This window comes from Oncorhynchus masou, chromosome 31 (assembly GCF_036934945.1).
Source record: "Oncorhynchus masou masou isolate Uvic2021 chromosome 31, UVic_Omas_1.1, whole genome shotgun sequence".
In the NCBI taxonomy this organism is placed as follows: Eukaryota; Metazoa; Chordata; class Actinopteri; order Salmoniformes; family Salmonidae; genus Oncorhynchus; species Oncorhynchus masou.
The window spans coordinates 51,687,366-51,699,589 of record NC_088242.1 but is presented as its reverse complement, the minus strand read 5'-3'; the positions used below and the strand labels follow the sequence as shown (position 1 = coordinate 51,699,589).

General features: G+C 42.5%; 1 protein-coding gene across 1 annotated transcript in view; it reads left to right on the top strand.

Annotated features, from left to right (window-relative positions):
* The window catches only part of shank2b (SH3 and multiple ankyrin repeat domains 2b), a 140,921-nt gene that overhangs the window by 75,306 nt on the left and 53,391 nt on the right, over positions 1 to 12,224 (top strand). The window lies entirely within an intron of this gene.

Sequence of the window (12,224 nt, the reverse complement as noted above, 5' to 3'; positions counted from 1 at the left end):
GGATTCAAATGTTCCTTCCTGAACTTGGAAGATCCCTTTTCAGTGTGAAGAATTTGTGATGATGATGTATCTTTTGAAACTGGATGGGAGGTCTGTCTGAAAGCATTTATGAATGTGGGCTCGACAAGCTCCATAAGCATGGGTCTCTTTTGTGGGAATTTAGGGTAGTTAACTCCATTTAGCATTTAGAGTTTTGTTTGACCCAGAAAATAATGGCTTTCAGAACAGAACAGCCAATTCTGGCATAGTTTTCTCTGCCTCCAAGTGAAGTGAACCTCGAAAAGTGAGTTATAAAAGTCTGATAAGCTCCACAAAGATTCCTCATGAACGTACTTAATGAGAAATCTGTGTTCTGTTAATGCTGAAATAAGGAATGCTACGCTACTGTGCTGAAAGATTGTTTTTTGGCTGCACCTCGTCTCATGTTGGTTGAAGCGCTGTCTGCTCCCCTCCTGAACTACTGTAATGTCCTCAAAGTTGTGCTCAGAGTCACTCCCATGCAGTACACTGTCCAGTTCTGTCTGTCAGTCTTTTTTGGTTGTAAGGCGATTTGAGTTCATCCCCAAGCATAGCCTGAAATCCAAACCGATACGTTCCGCTTCACTGTTGTTTCCCCAAACGTAACAGGATGAACAGTTAAATTCCAGGCTAACTCGGACAGTTACTATGGATTAGATTTCCACTTGAACACAGCACATGCTGTAGTATTGCGTAGCACTCACCTCCTCTTGCTGTGGATTTATCTTCCCTTTGTCAGGACAGTGCCTCACCTAAATTCTTTATTTCTTTACTTCATTGTCTTAACATTTGACCACAACAGGTTGTGGTTCAGCAGACCCTCTGGTCTAGTAGTTGAGATGAATGAATGAATGCTTGAACAGACTAGGGAGAGGAGAGGTCCGTTCCAGTTCATCCTTTTTTCCATGGCTGTCACTTCAGTTCTATGTCAGCAAAACAAATGCATTTTGGCGCTTGAAAAATTCAGAACTCCAACTCAGCATACCCCGTGTGCTGTGTGAATGTTTTATAGGCACGTCCTAGATTTCTTCCCTGTCGGTGTTCTTCAGTGTGTTACTTCAACAGAACTACAATGAGATTGTATTTCTAGGGTTACTTCAACAGGGGCGGGTGGAAGTCATTTTGTACTACAAGGCAGAATAGAGGGGAGATAACGATTGGCCATCTGTCTTCCTAGAGCATACAGACGCCGTGTTCATGGACTCATTGGGCGCTGAACAGCCGGTGTTTTTAAAATCAGCTGTCAGAGCAGGACGGTGATGATGTTACAAAACAAGGGGGGGGGGACATCAACTACACTGTAAAAATCGACAGAGTCAAAACACAGTGATTGTATAATGAAACCCTGAAATGTAGTGTACCTAAACTAAGATGTGGTGTTTTGGCGGTTGTTTGAACGTAAACACAACTTGTACATGTTCTGATACACAGAAAGTATTTTTTAAAACAGAATAGAAGTACTCTGAAACACCCAAAGGGGTTAATGTTTGTTTTTTGTTGCAGACTGTCTCTCATATAGTCAAGTGGTTTAGAAATGAAAATGGTTTATAGCAAGAATATTGATTGATGAAAAGGGCCGATAGAGAATAGGATTTTTCCACCTTCATTCTTTTCAGTGATTTATTTATTTAAACAGATTAGAAACAAGAGGGAAACGGGTAAGGTGTGAAAGTGGGACAGGTGGAAGTGGGAATTCAACCTCCAACTTCAAATGGAATGTCATTGTAATTTTACACACTCAACCAGACAGCCGCACTGTAAAAAATATATATTATGGGGTGAGTTGAAATTGACAAAACAAAAAAACAGCAACATATAATTAATATAAATGAATGCAAGTCATTTCAATGTTTTGTTAATTTCATTTGACCCCAAAAATGTAAGAATGAATCCAATGTAATATGTTGCTCCAAATGTCAGTGTCTTTTATGAGGACAACCAAAGACAGAGGACATTGAATGATTTAACTCATTGGATGTCTGGTTCTAATCTCCTATCTTGCTCTGTTTTGAAAGTGTTGTGTGTGTTTAAAAAATGCTCAGACTTAATGAGTATTTTACGCAACGTTGTTTGCATGTTTGACGAGAGAAAATACTTCTATATGAGTATTAAGCAGCTCGTTGTGCCATGAGGCGCAATGGATCATGATGAACGGATATCAAAACTGTCAGGCAAAATGACGTTGAGTGATGAGACCACCCATTCCTATATTTCCATTTCCAACTTTAAATGGTAGAGGTAATTACAGTATCCTGCCATTTGTTATGTAAAACCTCTAGTTACTGCTGTTGAATTGAGCCCTGAGCTCAACAATGCCTGCCAAAATGTGTTAAACTGGCAAGTGACCAGATACATAAATCAGTGTTAAACATCAAAATATTCCAGAAGAAGGGATCTAAGTCTTCACTAGACAGGAGGTGAAACACCATAACAGTGTTTAGAAGCTACAGAAAGAGGAAACGACACCAAAAGAGAGGGGATCTAATTCTGCATGGTTTCAAAAACGTCTCAGGATGGTGTGTTTCAGTACCACAGCAAAGTTAAGGTTTCATCTCCTTCGCATTGGTGGCAGCTCAGTTGCCACTAGTTTTGGTGTTACAAAACACTTCATTGTAACAGTTTTGAATAGAGTACAGTGGTGTATGTCTTGCAGCTAAACTAATATTGTCCTACCACTTCCCATATTACTGTATAGTCAAGCTAGAGATAGCCCCAGGGAATTGTCCCTTTGCGTTCAAAGTTGTTGTCGTGCTATTACAGTCTATTAATCATGGGAAGCTTTAAGATTTGTCACACTTCTCCCGTCTTTTTGGTGATTATTCCTCAGAATAGGATTTGATCTTGATTTGATGTCATCCAACTAGCCAATAATGTACAGCATTGCCCATGAAATATTACATTATTTAGCTCAACAGTAAATTCCTGTCAAATGTGTATGATGACATTACAGCAAATCTGTGCCCTGGTTGGGGGACAATGGAAGTCTCGGGAGTTCACAGCTTACTCTTGTGTGTTTTGGTGCTCTGCTTGGTCATATACCCCATTTAGCAGACGCTTTTGTCCAAAGCGACTTACAAGTCGGCTGGGGCCACTACTTTTACATATGGGTGGCCCCAGCGGGAATCGAACCCACAACGCTTGGCGTTGCAAGCGCCATGCTCTACCGACTGAGCCACACAGGACCCCCCCAACATACCATCTCCTATGTCCTTTCAGGCTGCCAGTAAACCCCTGTTTAATGGTCCAGTCAATACTTGAGATGTGGATAGCTTTGGGAACGGGGATGGGGATGGAGGGTTTAAAGCCTGTCGGGTGTTGTGGGTGCATCTCTTGGGGATGTGTAGGTGAAGGTTTATTGCCTGTCTTCAGGGAGAGGGGGTGCTGCTCCACAGATGGGTGTGTCTGGGACCTCAGAGTAATCTGTCTCTTCTTCCCTTCACTCTATCAGTGATCTGTCTCTTATCCCCTTCACTCTATCAGTGATATGTTACTATTAGGAGTGCGAATGTTAATATGTTTAAACAAAATTGAGATCCTTAATGTTAGGAAAATAAATATATAAAACCTGTGAGGAAGAGGCAAACTTTAGGCTACTTTGGTGAATTTGCGAGGCACGCAAGATAAGACTTTGCGATATAAAGATTATCAAATCAAATGTTATTTGTCACATGCACCAAATACAACTTCTGTGGACTTTACAGTGAAATGCTTGCTTATGAGCCCTTCCCAATAATGCTGAGTTTAAAAATAACAATACTAATTAAGTAGTAACACAAGAGTAACAAAATAAAGCACACAAGAATGGAGCAGGGAGTACCAGTATCTACAGGGAGTACCAGGGAGTATCAGATCAAAACAGGGAGTACCAGATCAAAACAGGGAGTACCAGTATATACAGGGAGTACCAGGGAGTACCAGATCAAAACCGGGAGTACCAGATCAAAACCGGGAGTACCAGATCAAAACCGGGAGTACCAGATCAAAACCGGGAGTACCAGATCAAAACCGGGAGTATCAGATCAAAACCGGGAGTACCAGATTAAAACAGGGAGTACCAGATCAAAACATGGAGTACCAGTATATACAGGGAGTACCAGGGAGTACCAGATCAAAACAGGGTGTACCAGATCAAAACAGGGTGTACCAGTATATACAGGGAGTACCAGTATATACAGGGAGTACCAGTATATACAGGGAGTACCAGATCAATACAGGGAGTACCAGATCAATACAGGGAGTACCAGATCAATACAGGGAGTAGCAGGGAGTACCAGATCAATACAGGGAGTACCAGGGAGTACCAGATCAATACAGGGAGTACCAGATCAATATATGGAGTACTAGTATATACAGGGAGTACCAGTATATACAGGGAGTACCAGGGAGTACCAGTATATACAGGGAGTACCAGGGAGCACCAGTATATACAGGGAGTTCCAGGGAGCACCCGTATATACAGGGAGTACCAGGGAGTACCAGTATATACAGGGAGTACCAGGGAGTACCAGACCAATACAGGAAGTACCAGTATATACAGGGAGTACCAGGGAGTGTTGTTTTTCTTTGGGTGGCCTCTGGTTCTGGCTGCTCCATTTTATTACAGATGTTGGCCAGCCAAGACCTCATTTAAAGAAGCAGACCAATGCTGCTATGTAGTTGGTTGTGCCAGGCATATAGCACAATAACCTATTGTGACACTGTAGTCTAGGTTACTTTGGTGATCCACTGTTGTCCACTGTGACAGTAGCTCAAGTTGTAGATGCTGTCCACTGTGATGTGGTGCTGAATCTCTGATTGTCTCTGTTACAGTTTCCTTACTTTAGCACTCTAGCATATAGCTGTATGCTGGAAAGAAAATACCAACACCACCTGTATATGTATATTGTATACAGTGCATTCGGAATGTATTCAGACCCATTGACTTTTTCTACATTTTGTTACATTACAGCCTTATTCTAAAATGGATGTAATAAAAACATTTCCTCATCCAGCTACACACAATACCCCATAATGATAAAGCGAAAACAGTTTTTTTGACAAATGTATTACAAAAAAAAGTATTCAGATCCTTTGCTATGAGACTCGAAATTGAGCTCAGGTGCGTCCTGTTTCCATTGATCATCGAAGGAAGGATGAATGGAGCAAAGTACAGAGAGATCCTTGATGAAAACCTGTAAGAGCGCTCAGGACCTCAGACTTGGGGCAAAGATTCCCCTTCCAACAGGACACCGACAAGACAACGCAGGAGTGGCTTCGGGACAAGTTTCTGAATGTCCATGAGTTGCCCAGCCAGAGCCCGGACTTGGAACCCATTCGAACATCTCTGGAGAGACCTGAAAATAGCTGTGCAGCGACACTCCCCATCCAACCTGACAGGGCTTGAGAGGATCTGCAGAGAAAAAGAAACTCAAATACAGGTGTGCCAAGCTTGTAGCGTTATACCCAAGAAGACTCAAGGCTGTAATCGCTGCCAAAGGTGCTTCAACAAAGTACTGAGTAAAGGGTCTGAATACTTATGTAAATGTGATATTTCCATTTGTATTATTTTATGCATTTGCAAAAAAAATACAATTTTTTCATTAGTATTCATGGAGTATCGTGTGTATGTTGATGAAGGAAGAAAACAATTTAATTCATCTTAGAATAAGGCTGTAACATAACAAAATGTGGAAAAAGTCAAGCGGTCTGAATACTTATTATGAATATGTATATTGAATGCACCAATTCAGTATACTGTGTTTCATCTCGTCTCCTCTCTCGCCTCTCCGCTTATTTTCTCCTCACGGTTGTAGCCTACTCTTTCTCTGTTGTTTTTCCAGATAGACACATAGCCCTGCCTTCTGTCAAAGCCCAGTAAACAGAGGACTGTTGTCAGTGAGTTTGTGTCAGCGTTTCGTTGCTAACGGAATTATTCAACATTTGGTCCAAATGAGCATTCATGCTGGATGAACACCAACCTATCCAGGAGGTACACACACAGCAGTCAAATTAAGTGGCTCTATATGCTTAGGTGAATGCTGAAGGAATTACTGAGGTACTGGAAGTGGGAAGCCCATAGGGTCACATCAGGTTGTAATATGGTTAGATAATGCACATAGTGGATGTACAGTTGAAGTTGAAGTTTACATTCACTTAGGTCGGAGTCATTCAAACTCGTTTTTCAACCACTCCACAAATTTTGTGTAAGTCGGGTTGGGCATCTACTTTGTGCCTGTAATTTTTCCAACAATTGTTTACAGACAGATTATTTCACTTATAATTCACTGTATCACAATTCCAGTGGGTCAGAAGTTTACATACACTAAGGTGATTGTGCATTTTAAACAGCTTGGAAAATTCCAGAAAATTATGTCATGGCTTTAGAAGCTTCTGATAGGTTAATTGACATAATTTGAGTCAATTGGAGGTGTACCTGTGGATGTTTTTTAAGGCCTACCTTCAAACTCATTGCCTCTTTGCTTGACATCATGGGAAAATCAAAATAAATCAGCCAGGACCTCAGAAAAACAATTTGAGACCTCGACAAGTCTGGTTCATCCTTGGGAGCTATTTCCAAAAACCTGGAGGTACCACGTTCATCTGTACAAACAATAGCACACAAGTATAAACACCATGGGACCACGTATCCGTCACACCGCTCAGTAAGGAGTTCCGCATACTTTGGTGCGGAAAGTGCAAATCAATCCCAGAACAACAGCAAAGGACCTTGCGAAGATGCTGGAGGAAACCGGTACAAATGTATCTATATCCACAGTAAAACGAGTCCTATACTGACATAACCTGAAAGGCCGCTCAGCAAGGAAGAAGCCACTGCTCCAATGACTCCAAGTATACTTCCAGAGATGTGGAAAAATGGCTTAAGGACAATAAAGTCAAGGTATTGGAGTGGCCATCATAAAGCCCTGACCTCAATCTTACAGAACATTTGTGGGCAGAACTGAAAAAGCGTGTGAGAGCCAGGAGGCCTACAAACCTGACTCCGTTACACCAGCTCTGTCAGGTGGAATGGGCCAAAATTCACCTAACTTATTGTGGGAAGCTTGTGGAAGGCTACCCGAAATGTTTGACCCAAGTTAAACAATTTAAAGGCAATGCTACCAAATACTAATTGAGTGTATGTAAACTTCTGACTCACTGGGAATGTGATGAAAGAAATAAAAGCTGCAATAAAATATTCTCTCTACTATTATTCTGACATTTCACATTCTTAAAATAAAGTGGTGATCCTAACTGACCTAAGACATGGAACCTTTACTAGGATTAAATGTCAGGAATTGTGAAAAACTGAGTTTAAATGTATTTGGCTAAGGTGTATGTAAACTTCCGACTTCAACTGTATATTTACATAAACATGTATGTATGGCTCTGGTAGTGAAGATAATATGACAGTGCTGCTGGCCTGAACGGCCATGGCCAAACGGACTTCCACATATACTCCGGCTCCAATTTAACCAATTGACAATATACACTGAGTGTACAAAACATTAAGAACACCTGCTCTTTCCATGACATAAACTGACCAGGTGAATCCAGGTGAAAGCTATGATTCCTTTATTGATGTCACTTCTTAAATCCACCACTAGATTAATCAAATCAAATTGTATTTGTCACATACTCAGAATACAGCAGGTGTAGTAGACCTTAGTTTCAAGCCCTTAACCAACAATGCAGTTGAAATAAATTGTCAAGAAAATATTTACAAAATAAACTAAAGTGAAAAAAAACCTATAAAAATCAAATCAAATATTAACTCAAGAAATGTACGTAACAATAATGAGGATATACACATGGGGTACAGGTTAGTCATGGTCATTTGTAAAGTGACTATGCACAGATAATAAACAGCGAGTAGCAGCAGTGTGAAAACAAAGGGGGGTTCAATGTAAATAGTCCGGGTGGCCATTTGATTAATTGTTCAGCAGTCTCATGGCTTGTGTGTAGAAGCTGTTATTAAGGAGCTTTTTGGTCCTAGACTTGGCGCTCCGGAACCTCTTCCCGTGTGGTAGCAGAGAGAACAGTCTATGACTTGGGTGACTGGAGACACTTTTTGGGGCCTTCCTCTGACACTGTCTAGTACTAGACCCCACGCACTCCCCTCTGTATTGGACAGATGCCGAGCAGTTACCATACCAGACGTTGATGGAACCGGTCAGGATGCTCTTGATAGTGCAGCTGTATAACTTAGTGAGCATTTGGGAACTCATGCCAAATCTTTTCAGTCTCCTGAGGGGGAAAAGGTATTATCGTGCCCTCTTCTCAACTATTTTGGCGTGTTTGGACCATGCTAGTTTGTTGGTGATGTGGACACCAAGGAACTTGAAACTCTCGCCCCGCTCCACTTCAGCCCCGTCAATGTTAATGGGGGCCTATTGGGCCCTCCATTTCCTATGATTCACAATCAGCTCCTTAGTCTTGCTCACATTGAGGGACAGGTTGTTGTCCTGACACCACACTGCCAGGTCTCTGACCTCTGCCCTATAGGCTGTCGCATCATTGTGGTCAGCAAACGTAATGATGGTGTTGGAGTCGTGCTTGGACATGCAGTCTTGGGTGAACAGGGATTACAGGAGGGAACTAAGTACACACCCCTGGGGGGCTGCAGTGTTGAGGCTCAGCGTGGCAGATGTGTTGTTGCCTACCCTTACCACCTGGGGGCGGCCTGTCAGAAAATCCAGAATCCAGTTGTAGAGGGAGGTGTTTAGCACCAGGGTCCTTAGCTTAGTGATGAGCTTTGTGGGCACTATGGTGAATGCTGGGCTATAGTCAATGAACAGCATTCTCACATAGGTGTTCCTTTTGTCCAGGTGTGAAAGGGCAGTGTGGAGTGCGATTGAGATTGCGTCATCTGTGGATCTGTTGGGGCGGTATGCTAATTGGAATGGGTCTAGGGTTTCCGGGATGATGGTGTTGATATGAGCCTTGACCAGCCTTTCAAAGCATTTCATGGCTACCGACGTGAGTGCTACGAGGCGGGAATCATTTAGACAGGTTTACCTTCACTTTCTTGGGCACGGGACTATGATGGTCTGTTTGAAACATGTTGGTATTACAGACTTAATCAGGGAGAGGTTGAAAATGTAATTGAAGACACTTGCCTGTTGGTCCGTGCATGCTTTGAGTACATGTCCTGGTAATATGTCTGGCCCCGCAGCTTTGTGAATGTTGACCTGTTTAAAGGTCTTGCTCACATCGGCTACAGAGAGCGTGATCCCACAGTCGTCCGGAAGATCTGGTGCTCTCATGCATGCTTCAGTGATGATTGCCTCAAAGCGAGCATGAAAGGCATTTAGCTCATCTGGTAGGCTTGCATCACTGGGCAGCTCGCGGCTGGGTTTGCCTTTGTAGTCTGTAATATTTTTCAAGCCCTGCTACATCCGACGAACGTCAGAGCCGGTGTAGTAGGATTCAATCTTAGTCTTGTATTGACGCTTTGCCTATTTATGGTTCGTCTGAGGGCAGCTCTAGCATTTGGATGGTTCCTGTAATCCATGGCTTCTGGTTGGGAAATGTACGTCACCGTGGGGACGACAATGTCGATGCAATTATTGAAGAAGCCGGTGATTTGAGGTGGCATATTCGTCATTGCCATTGGATGATTCTCGGAACATATTCCAGTCTGTGCTAGCAAAACAGTCCTGTAGCGTAGCATCCTCGTCATCTGACCACTTCCGTATTGAGCGAGTCACTTGTACTTCCTGGTTTAGTTTTTGCTTATAAGCAGGCATCAGAAGGATAGAATTATGGTCAGATTTGCCAAATGGAGGGCGAAGGAGAGCTTAGTATGTTTATCTGTGTGTGGAGTAAAGGTGGTCTAGAGTTTTTTCCCTCTGGTTGCACATGTGACTTGCTGGTAAAAATTAGGTAAAATGGATTTAAGTTTGCCTGCATTAAAGTCCCCAGATACTTGGAGTTCCGCCTCTGGATGAGCATATTCTTGTTTGCTTATGGCCTTACACAGCTCGTTGAGTGCGGTCTTAGTGCCAGCATCGGTTTGTGGTGGTAAATAGACAGCTACGGATAATATAGATGAAAACTCTCTTGGTATATAGTGTGGTCTACAGCTTATCATGAGGTACTCTACCTCAGGCAAGCAATACCTTGAGACTTCTTTAATATTTGACATTGTGCACCAGCACTTACTGACAAATAGACACACACCCCCGCCCCTCGTCTTACCAGATGTAGCTGCTCTGTCCTGTCGATGTATGGAAAAGCCAGCCAGCCAGCTCTATATTATTATTATTGCCAGGTCGCAGTTGTAAATGAGAACTTGTTCTCAACTAGCCTACCTGGTTAAATAAAGGTGAAATAAAAAAATAAAAAAATAATAAAAATAAAAATGATCCGTGTTGTCCTTCAATCAAGTCTCGGTGAAACATAAGATATTACAGTTTTTAATGTCCCGTTTGGTAGGATAGTCTTAATCGTTAATCGTCCAGTTTGTTTTCCAATGATTGCACGCTGGCCAATAATATGGGGGGGGGGAAGTGGTGTATTACCTACTCGTCGGCTAATTCTTACAAGGCAGCCCGCCTTCCTCCCTCTTCTGATGATGATGGGGATTTGGGCCTTCTCTTGATAAAGCGGTATACCTTACGTCAAACTCATTAAATAAAAAATCTTAGTCCAGTTCGAGGTGAGTAATCGGCAAGTAATTGTCCAGAAGCTCTTCTCGGTCATAAGAGACATTATGTACAAAATGAGTTAAAAACAATGTGGAAAAAACAATTGGTTATGAGCCTGTAAAAGTGGTGGGGTGGGGGGGGGGGTTGTAGACAGATTAAAGAAGGATTTTTATGCCTTGAGACAATTGAGACATGGATTGTGTATATGTGCTATTCAGAGGGTGAATGGGCAAGAAAAAAATGTAAGTGCCTTTGAACGGGGAATGGTAGCAGGTGCCAGGCGCACCGGACGACTCAATATTAGGAAGGTGTTTTTTCTGTTTTGTACACTCAGTGTATCATAGCTCAGACACACAATTTAACATTCATATTCACCTGACGTTCAGGTCGGATGTGAGGCAGTCACAATCAAGCATTGTTTGTTTGAACAGCCTCTCTCTCTGAGAGTGTAGATAAAAGGACTCAGGCTTCATCCCAAATGGCATCCTATTCCCTACACAGTGCACTACTTTTGACCATTCCCTATGGGCCATTTGGGAATGCCATTTGGGATTCAGCCTCAGTGCATCCTCACAACAATACAGAAGCTCTTAGCAGTGGCCCTCCAATGCTCTTTAGCTCCCCGTTGGATGAGGAGCTCTTATCTGTCTGTGTGGCTCCCTCTCCTCTCACAGAGAACACAGCAGCTGCTTGAAATAACCTATAATCTAGCTTATGTTTAGCACTGATGTTATGTTCCCTGCAGGAACACATTTTCTGTGTGTGTGTGTTTGTGACGGTGGGTGTAGGTGTGTTTGTGGGTGCAGGTGTGTTTGTGAAGGCGGTTGGTTGTGTGTGTGTGTGTGTGTGTGTGTGTGTGTGTGTGTGTGTGTGTGTGTGTGTGTGTGTGTGTGTGTGTGCGCGCGCGTGAAGAAGGAACGTATTTTCACTGTTTAAAGGTACAATCAGAAGATGAAACAATAACAAAGCCTTTTCCCCACCATTGTTTTGGTAGATGAGAGAGAAAGTTAAAACAAAGCTCCTGGCCAACTGGCCTTTTTGTTAAATGTTTTGTTGTGTTCAAACACCATTTCATTGATTTAAATAAGCGTAAGATAAGAGTTGAGCACATTCTCTCCCTTTACCTGGTACTGTATTGATATGACACTCAGCCAGCCCTTCTCAGCCCTCTGCAGTGCTCTGCTTTCTCTGTCACCATGACCGTGACGATCTCATGGACAGTAGCCCAGAGTGTGGACGGTAGCCCAGAGAATGCAGGGCATGCCTTGGAGGTACCTCATGGCCTAATAACCACACAACCTGTCACTGAAGTAAATAACCCTGCTTGGCGTAACCTATTTTGAGGATAGGAGGAAAGTGAATTAGTAACATTTCCAACTGTCTCTTAGTTGTTTATTTGTTACCATTGTAGTCAAATGTATTTGAAATAATTCAATCCGAGCTTTTAGAATGATGACGTTGTTCAGTGTTACACATTCCCCAAGGGAAAACGTGGGAGATGTAGTCTGAAAAAGGACAATGCATTTACAGGAATCACCATTATTACCCAATGAATAGCCAGTAGAATCATTATACTTCCTA